The 11,016-nt window shown below is 38.2% G+C and overlaps 1 pseudogene; it reads right to left on the reverse strand.

The window, feature by feature from the left end:
- Positions 1 to 274: 274 nt before the first annotated feature.
- LOC140235053 (uncharacterized) lies at positions 275 to 2,810 on the reverse strand (annotated as a pseudogene).
- Positions 2,811 to 11,016: the final 8,206 nt, after the last annotated feature.

Raw genomic sequence — 11,016 nt, forward strand, 5'->3', positions numbered from 1 at the left:
ATATATATATATATATATATATATATATATTGTCGCTGGGGCGACAAGACCACGTATCTACAAAATGTCAAAGGTTCAGGAGAGCCAAAAAACATGGCGGCCAAAGCACTGTAGCGAATGGGATAGCCTTTCCTTTGATATGCCATGGTGGCTTCATTTTTGGAGTAAGACAATTGGGATTTGGACAGGACATCACTTAACCCATTATTTGACCATTAATCCAAAAAAGTCATTTTCACCAAAATTGCAGATACAAGGTCTTGTCACCCCAGCGACGGACTATTATACAGTATATGAAAGATGGCGAAGTAGAGTAGTAATGCATTTCAGTCCAACAGCGCTATTTATTCAGGCTGAATTTTCGAAGAATACATGAATGTCTTCCTCAGGGTTCACAATAACAATTATGAAAATAAACAAAATGAATATTTCCTTTAAAGTGGTAGTCATGGGGAATGCTTATGGCAATGCCCGAGTGTGGTATCTGAGTAGAGGCATTGTGCCTTTCTTATGAGCATGCTGACTTGCAGTCAAGATCAATTTGTATTATTATGATGTAATAATGATAGCAACCACATGAATTTGTACATGCTTAACCAATCAGATCATCAACGCATGTAAGTGTATCATGCATAAGTGGTAGTCATAGGAATGACTGTGACAACACGCGTATTTCTCAGTGTAATAACTCAGCTGTATATAACTCACATTTTCATAGACTGAGGTATCTGATGTCCAACATTTCGTTATTCCAGTTCTCTCCCAATCTTATACGTGTCTTTAAAAATGTTGGCTGCATGCCTGGTATCTATTTTACATACAATATACTACCATACCAAGGAGGCTTAGTACCTCCTTTGTCATACACAGCTACTTTCAGTGATACACCTGTATTTGCACTTTCCTTTTCACATACATAAAAGCTTTGTAAGAGAATGATTACTGTAAAAGTGGAAATTTTCGCGTTGTTGAAATTTTCGTGCATATTGCGCAACCAAAAAACTAGCGCGAAAATAAAAGTATGTGGATATTTTTGCTTGCCATATATTCCTGTGTGGGATGTCTTGATTCCGTGGAATTAAAATCACGCGAAACTCTTCTTACCCGGCCAAGCGCGAAAATATCCACTGTTACAGTATGTGGAACTTCAGATTTGATGAGGGTAGGTATTTGGTCACATTCTGCCCATCAAAACTTTAGTTTGCCACACAAACCTAGGGCAAATAACATAATTCATAAATGTATAAACTACAATACAGGCTTTAAACGAGAAAGCTAAAACAAAGAATCAGTATACTAGTAGTATGCAGAGGTAGGATTGCTCTTAGATGAATACATGTTCATTATTCACACACATTCTTCACACACTGCATTAGACAAAATAACTTATCAAAACTGACTGACACATCTTCACAGTGGCAGATCCAGGGAGGACCGCAACCGGCGCACACCCCCCCCCCCCTTAATTTTTTTGTTGAAACAAAAGAAATAAAAAGAAGTTTCTGTAAACAGGTATAAATGCACATATGCTTGGTTTGTGCAACTTTGATCACAATGCAAGCAAGGCTATACATTTGTACCATTTTCAGACAAATCTGCAGTGTCTAGAGTTTACATTGTCACTATCACTACCTTCACTTTCCATAATTACATGGTTATCTAAATTTGTAAAATTCCTGCATGTACAACCAGGACCACAATTTTGCCCCTGTTTTTTACATTTGCACTGCTTATTCACACGCTTATTTTTCCTACATCAACATTGTCTTGTTAAATATGCAACATTATTTCTTCTTTGTTCAATGTCTCTTGTAAATCCCAAAAAAGTCAGCAAAAGTAGAATCTTTTTCCTGAATAACTGAAAAGCAGCCATATTGAGTGATGTCTGGATACATGAATAGTGGGACATGTCTGGGGCATTTGCCCAGACAGTTCTCACCCAGCATGATTACAACCTGTGAAACCTAAGAGCAGAATGAGGGGGCAGCAGTTGATCTTCATGAGCATTCTACTGACTTGGGGATACACCTTGAGTGTTATACTGACCAAACAAAATGGGTTTAACTAGAATAATAATTTACAGATGCAATCCTGTACAGCATTCAATTTACCAGTTCCTGCGGGAGGGTCATACAAACAAGCTGTAATGGAGCATTTCCGGCATGTTCCATCTCTTGAGCACTCTTGGCGTTGAGCAAGAGCTGACTGGGTTGGTATCCCTGCAGTGACTGGGTTGGTATCCATGCAGTGGCTGGCTTGGTGGGGCATTGTTGGCTTGGGGCAGGGGAGATGGTGTTTGGTTGGTGTCTTCATACACCTTTGGCAAGAAGCTGCTTTTGTGGCACATATCTGGTAAGGGGTTGGTGCTGAAAGGCAAATCAGAGTTTAAAAAATATTCTTCAAGAAGAACTACAATTACATGACAGCCAGAGAAGGATTACAGTCATTCAAGCTACTGCCCATAATTCATTTGACTACTCTTAAAATGTGTACAATTAAATTTCATGACTTAATGTTCAGTGGCATCTTAAATAAGGACATTACACTTTTTCTATTGCTCAATAATCATTAACAAAAATTTACAATACAACTGTACCAACTAAAATTTCAATTTATTAATCCCTGTTTGAGGAACTTGAGTGCAAGTTGAAAAGAGCATGAATTATAATTTACAGATGCAATCCTGTATCCAATTTACCAGTTCCTGCGGGAAGGTCACACGCTTGGATGTTCTGTCTCTTGAGCACTCTTGGCGTAGAGCAGGAGCTGACTGGCTTGGTGTCCCCGCAGTGGCTGGCTTGGTGGAGCATTGTTGGCTTGGGGCAGGAGATGGTGTTTGGTTGGTGTCTTAACACTCATACACCTTTGGCAAGAAGCTGCTTTTGTGGCACACATCTCGCAAGGGGTTGGTGCTGAAAGGTTAATTCAGAGTTCAAAAAATATATATACTTTGAGAAGGACTACAGTACAATTCAATTACAAAACAATTATAATTATTCTAAATATTTGTCAGGAATTAAACTAATTGCAAAAATGTATACAACTGGAATTTATACAGTTCAATTCCAATGGCATTTATAAAGGAGAGCATTGTCTTTCTATTGTTCAAAGATCATTATAGAAATTTTACAAAGAGGCAAAAGAAAAAAGTGAAATAGCAACAATTGAGATGAAAATAAAATGACATTTGGCATGAACGTAGTATACGAAACATGCATTTGTCAAGTCTATTAAAACACAGTGGAACCAGAAGTAAATAATATTTCATTTGTCACAAAAACATTGGTACATCACCCCATTGTATTCAAATTGTCAAAATGCTAATGCTACGACTGTGATAGTATGACTAGTATGAGGTGGTACATTATGATTGTACATATTCCCATACCATCATAATGTATTTTGAATTCATCAAACTATAGAATGTAGAACTTAACTGTTGGTTCTATTAAAAATAATGATAATAATGATAATAAAATAGTGCAGGGTCTATGCCAAATACAACAAGGGAAATTGACTGATGTCATGTACATTTTACTAGTAGATCGTACTCTGTCATGATCTATATCGATCTCTGTACTTTTAGTTCTAACCAGTAGTAGCGCTAGCTGTGATACGATACCGTGGACGACTATTTTACAGAACAGGACATCTAATTGTACATACGGGACTACGGCCAGTGCGTGCGCGATCAAAACTTGCCACTGCAGAGACAAAATCGAGTCCGGAATTCTCGTTAACGTGAAGGTCACGTGACCCTACATGCATACAGATGGCATCGCAAAACCAATATTTTCGGAAATTTGCTTCGACTTTGGGTGCAATTTTGATCACTTCGTTTATTTTTGAGCCAAAATGAGGCTGGTATCAAAATTTCCGCTAGAATCTCATCTATTCAAATAACTGATTAAAATAACCATAGGAGTTGTAGATGGGTCAGGATCCAGCAATGTATCAGTGCATGTCAAAATCAGATTCTATCGCAAGCAGCTTCTTATATCCATTGTATCTCCCTCAAAAAATGTCAAATTCGGCTAAAAAAAGTATGGAATTAATCGTCTTTTATTGGACTGCAAGACTTACCCGGTCACGGCTCCGGAAACAGGTTCATGGCAACGTAACAACGAGCGATGTTGGGGATATACATTTTGCGTCGACGAAAAGCCTCGTCGCCAGACACATGCGCAGAATTCCTGCGCGTGGAATAAATTCGGTGGATTTGCTCATTAGCATACGACGCTGCGGACTGACTGGCACCGCGCCGCAATTTTTCGGGCGTCTGTTTACACTTGACGAAGGTCAACACCCAAGACCACGCTCTCATCCGGGTACTCCCGCGGGAAGAAACCCTGCGGGACATTAATTACTCGGCGTTCTCTGCTCAGCGGTTCGCGTCATCATCTCATCCTTAGAGAAGTATTATGTCGGGGTTAGAGCGTCTACTTTCATGTTCAAAAGTTCTTGATATTTAAATCTTTTTCAGACTTCGGACAAGGACGCTGGTACATCTTGGTTTTATGCCCATGGGTGGGCGGGCGATGTTAAGTCAGTCATCATCAGCATATCAAGCATTCTATCTTTCTCTATTTTATAAGTGATCTCATAATATATTTCTTGCAAAAGAAAAACAGAAAGAAATTGAAAGTAAAGTTAGGGATTCATGACAGGAATTTTGGCAATACTGGCAAAGATCATCGTAATGTTGTTATGTCGAGAGGAAGGCTTGTGACGTGTGTCTGTTTCCTCAGTACAATAGAATTGGGAAATAATGGAATGACTGCCAAAATCTCGTCTCACGTCTGTCGTGGGGAAAAATGGAAACAAACATTAAACAAATCATCTAAACATGGAGCTCCATGGTCTATAACTTAGTGCTTTGTTGCAAATTCCGTGTTAATTACTTTTCATATCGGATGGAAAGATACTAGAAATGACGTCAGACAATCGCATAGCAAGTTAGTGATCTTTGGTCGTCAGGATGAAGTTATCCACAACTTCATAATAATATCCAAATGAATTAAACTTAATTTTCGCATCCAAAATCAAACGCACTTTAAAAATACTTGTACATGTACTTTTTGTCGAATTCAGAGTTGCAGTTAACACGTTATTATGTAGCTCTCTCACTCACATCCCTAATATGACAAAGATATTCCGGGGGAGGGGGTGACCGACATTAATTCAAAAGAAGAGAGAGGATTGACTTGAAGTTGGACATAAAATAAATTGCAGAAGTATACGCAGACATGTCATTATTATGACATTTGCCAAGAAATCTCTTTTTCCCCTATTTTTTTTTCTATCAGTGAAGCCGCCATTAACTTTCAGCCCCTCCACCCCCCCCCCCTCCACCCACCAGTTCGCTTGCCCCCTCGTCCTTGTCTGGTTTGTAACCCACCACTTTCTTCAATTTAGCCTATTTCTCTGGCGTCTGATCCAGAGACTTTTACCGTTCACCTATTCACATGAAGCTGAAGATGATGACCAAAATGCGTTACCTTTTATCAAACAGTGTCAACTAAGACATTTTTTTTTTTCAGCAATCTGTGTTGGCACCGATAAAACAGTGGTACACAGGCTAACTTTTCTGTAAATTGAACATTAAGGAGTTACATCACTGGCACAACACACACACACTGGATGAATTGGTGGATAACATTTTACCTGTAGTTTCTTCCAATGTTTGCTACTAATTACCATCATAACCACTACCACCACCACCACCACCACCACCACCACCACCACCACATCGTCGCCCGCCGTACCACTGCTATCCGCGCCAGCCTCGCCCGGCCGGTCTTTCCTCCGCTAGTGATGGTCCCAGCAGAGTACCAAACCGCGACAGGGCTCCATTTATGAATCGCATTTGGCGATCTTATCTCCACCAACCATCTGTGGATATCAAATTGATTTTTTTTTTTCCCTCTCTCCCCCCTCCCTCTTTTCGGCGATTCGCTCTTCTCTCCCTTCAGGAGTCGAATCTGATTGATAGGGTACGATTTAATAATATTGGAAGCTCTAGGAGCGCCGTAAACAGGCTTCGTCATAGTCTTAATAGTCCAGACCTTTCAAGAGAATTAAATTGTACGAATCCTTTGTCTTCGTAAGAATAATATAATTGACAAAGCAACAGTCTCATATTTTTGACATGGATGTTTGTTTTGTTTTTGTTTTTGTTTTTCTAATTGGTAGACATTTGAACACAAGGTCATTTCTCTACTGTCTTACTTTTCTTTCCTTCCAGAAGGTTGGAAATAGCAGTTATCATGAACAGTCATTGAAACCGCAGGGTGTGTGTGTGTGTGTGTGTGTGTGTGTGTGTGTGTGTGTGCGTGTGTGTCTGTGCTTGTGTATGTGTGTGTGTGCGTTTTTGATAATAATTAAAAAAAAATCGAACTCACAGAGACTTAAAACGTCCCGAAAGCAAGCTTCAACTTGCCCAGCGTATACGGTGGATCTATATAGCTTCAGCTCAATATTGTGCCCTCCCTCGCTCTAAAAACAAAACAAAAAAACGCAAAGGATTGGGTAGGCCTAGATAATAAAACTATTTTCTTCTTTCTTTCTTTTTTTTTTTCTCTCTTCGCATTCAGCCCAGCACGGGAACAATGATTCTGCCTAGTGTTATGACTCAAATACTGCTAATACTTCAGTCTGTATTTGAAAAAAAAAATGTCATAAGCTCCTGGTGTTTCTGTGATTCGTTACATGTTCATGCATTCAAAGTTTGTGTCATTACGTTCGACAACATAATAGTATGATTAATGTCAAACTTACTCGGAGCAAACGCAAGGCTGTGGAAGAATAAAATTCGCCAAGCAAACAAACGATCATTTCCTCGGCAATGTGCTTCAGCAATGTCAACAAGAGATGTTAACAGCACCAAGAGGTTTCTGACGTAAGGACAATTTAAGAGATGACCAAAAATCAACAACAAGAAAGCCCACAACAACAACACAACCATAAGTTTGTCGAGTTTGCGCCGAGTTGTGACGTCACCGTTTCCGTCCTGAGCGAGCGTGCGCGTGGCGGAGACGTAAGCCAAGACACGCGAGCGGACCGGGTAGCTCGAGCAGCTCTTGTATCGGGGCAGACATCTTCTTTCGTCTGCAAACTTCTGTTATCTTATGCGCTTCGTACACGCTATTCGTTTATCCATCGCACCGTCTATTCTTTTGTTTCTACTTTCTAGCCCATAAAATTTCTCCCAAAGTGATTTGATGACGTAAAAATAGAATAACCATTCAAAAAGGATGTGTATGTGAAAATGCAAGATAAGTCCCATACGAAGATGCCACACAAAAAAGCACACACATAATCCTCTGTGTGCCGCACTGGTTTCCTGTCCATAGGTGTAGAATATGTGTGTGTGTGTGTGTGTGTGTGAAATTTGTGCAAATTTACCTCATTTGCACAGAAATCGTGTTACATAATTATTTTCAATGGATTTCTTAATTTTTCATGTCGTGCAACGACTCTCAAGTTCACCGACAAACTTTTTTTTTTTTTTGTGAAGAAGAAGAAGAAGAAGAAGAATATGACGAAAAGGAAATCTTGCCAATACACACAGTAGTTTTATAGTGGTGTTTGTCGCGGACCCAAAAGTTGCTAACTTGAGTAAAATGTGAATACATTTATCGCATGGACTGACCAGCATGTATAGTAATGCGTGTTGTTTTCCGAGTCTTCTCATCCATAAGTCTCTTCGTTGAGAACGGGCTGATTTTGCTACAACACGCATTTCCCATATATATATATATATATATATATATATATATATATATATATATATATATATATATATATATATATAGATAGATATATAGATATATAGATAGATAGATACATGCCCGAGTACACTCGGGGCTCGTTCTCAACGGCTTAAAGGAAACCAAAACTCAAAGAGAAATGTGGATTAAGGGAAAGCAGCAACAATAGTAGAACACATCAGTGTAAGTTTTAGGAAAATCGGACAATCAATGCAAAAGTTATGAATTTTTAAAGGTTTGGTGTTGGAACCGCTGGATGAGGAGACTAGTTGAGTTTATTAAAAAAAAAAACAGCATCATGTGTGGACAACAATTATAAAGAAAATATAAAGAAACTATGCTTTCACTTTTCTAGCATAATGAAAGAGCACACCTTGACTAACCGCTTTCAGAAAGCAGGGGGAATAATTACTTCCCTCAAGACCGTTACACCTGTAAATCTGTTTATCTAGTTCATGTCGCCGTTGACGGAAATAGTGAAACATACAAACAGATAGAGTGGTAAATGTTTCATCCAAATAGAGATTTCTTTTTTGAGAATGATTTATTTTTTATTACCCAACCTTTGAGCCTTTCTTTAGTTTTCAAAAAAGTCAGGTCTACTTTCCTGTTAACTGAATGTACAAAAACAGGGATACCAGGTTCAAGTGTGGCGTGTGTGTCACACACAAACACACTGCTTTTAACTTCTGACCATTCGTTCTGGGACGAACACTGAACCAGGGCTTTCCTATAGCTCAGTGGATAGAGAACCGGGCTAGCAATCCGGAGGTCTTGGGTTCGAATCCCGATGGAATCCCATTTTCATTGCTCATTTTTCCACCAATAAATTACATGTATATTCATATCTGGCCAGTTTTCTTCTGTTTGCATTTGTTACATACTCAAAAAGCTGCATCACTTCGGCGATCCCTTGCATTTATCCACAAGTTGAATTATCCTTTGGGTTTATGCCAGATTCAAGTGTGTGCGTGTGTGTCACACACAAACAGACTGCTATAGCTTCTGAACATTCGAGCATTGAGCATTTAGGGTTTCTGGGACGAACTTATGTGTCTTGCAAAACAAGATACAAAAGCCTCACCAGTCAGCTCTGTCAAGCTTTACACAAAGGCTTGCTAAACTATAGTTTCGTGATGCACAGAAGACCTGTTGAACAATATCCTTAAACTATAGATAGTTTAAAGTATGACGTCAGTGGAACGGTAATCGGTAATATCACGTAGAATTATCACAGAGTTTAGAATCGGCAGGGTGATTATCATGATAAGATATTATCGAATTGACTGGTGAAATGATTTGCAACAAGGGTGGGTACATTGTAGGGATGAAAGGAGAAAAATGAAATAAACTGAAAAGAAAATCATTCAGTAATTCTCATTATATTAAATGTTTTTCATTCATTCAATATTGGAATCTCCATTGTGCAGGACTTCTTTTTTTCCAAAAGGGTTTCTAAACAAGTTTGTAAATTGCATAGACAACTCATAAGGATCAGCATTTTATCGTCTATAATTATTATACATACACCAATAATTACAATATGAAACAATTTAAAACAATATCTTCAGACTGATATTATGTGCTAAGAACAACTTGTTGAGCCGTTATATAGGTCACCTTTACTTCACATTGTCTGGTGATATCATTAGTTTTATTCTGGCATGTCTCTTGCAAGCGCAAAAGAAATAATAGCTTTCACTATTCAGTTCAAAAGTGCTGATTTAGCAGCCATTTGGGCAACTATACGCTTGGAACTTCGATTGGGAACTAAACCTATTGGATTAAGTGTTCTTGAATCATTCTATAAAGAGCCTGTAACTTTTGAATATTAAACTTTTAAAATGCGTCTTTTATAGCACTCATATTACTATCGAAACCCCAATAGACCATGACTTTCTATCATCATTATCTACTTTCGATTGTGAGGAAAAAACTTGAAAAATGAAATAGGCCCTCACCGACACAAATCAATTCCGTCATGTCCAACCGTACTTTTATGTTCCTCTTTCTTTTACTTGCGGTCATTACTGGACTCGAAAAGGTTTAATTGCATATTATGTACTGTCTTGACCCGAGGTACTGAGTATTCTAGATATCCCCTTTTTATTTCAAATAGAGAGGGAGAGAGGGGGATGGGGAGAGGGAGAAAAGGGGATAAAGAACATGACAACCTCGTAATTCATTGTAACTATTGGATGCAATCGTTTTGTTTCTCAAGTGTTTATGTTACTTTGATGGCATATAAAATGTAAATACAGTTACATTTGACCTTTTCTCTGTCATTGCTTTCTAATTTATTTCTGCACCTGTCTCACAGCTGTGACATATAGAGACTATTGTAATGTTTTGTCTGTTAGGAAAATGTTATTGCGCTCTTTGCACCTTCCTCGGCCATGTGAATTCATTTTTACTATCCCCAAATACCTCGTGTCTCACCGGTCAAGGCATGGCCTGTTAAATCCCTTAACCTTTCGTAATTCGTACTGATGGCATAAAGTACAAATGTATGAGCACGTCGCAACATAAATGCAACAACCATGAACTCTGAACCTACATTATTGTGATACTTCACATATAGGTTCGTTTTAGTCTTTTCTTTTTTTTTCTGTCAATAAAACTCAAAATAAAAACACGACAATGCTCTCTAACTCCCAGTAAAACTTATATATTGTATACTACTATAATCACTCGTTTCAATGTCCGCGCAGTGTTATTGGGTAAGACATGTGTCAGTAATATAATAATCTTACAGAGTTCGTAATACAGTTCCTTATTGTCAGCGGTTTTAGGTATGCCAGTGGCACATTATCATGCCTATATTTCTGAATGTGTAGGTACATTTTATGCTCATACTCTAGACATCTCGAAAAAAAAAAACCCCGTTCAATCACTGCTTATTGTGATGTTGCTGTGGGTGTATTCTTGCTAACTGGTGAAATATTCAGAAACGTTTACGTTGTTGCAAATTTTGGTAATAGACGAATAGTTATTTCCTTCTTCCCAACGAGCTCGGAAAAAGTTGGATGGAATATTTGTCAGGTTTATATCGATGTGATTACCATACTGTCGTCATTATTTTAATTAAGAACATTATACTTTTTTGTTTTCATCATTATTGTCATTATCATGGTCTAAATCATTATTGTAAGAATAAGCATTGTGGAACAACAATTAGCTCTTGCAGATTCCAATTTTATTGACAGGAAAAGAATATCTTGCAAAATAAAATATTTGTTGCAGCAAT

The sequence above is a fragment of the Diadema setosum genome, chromosome 11 (genome assembly GCF_964275005.1).
Source record: "Diadema setosum chromosome 11, eeDiaSeto1, whole genome shotgun sequence".
NCBI lineage: Eukaryota > Metazoa > Echinodermata > Echinoidea > Diadematoida > Diadematidae > Diadema > Diadema setosum.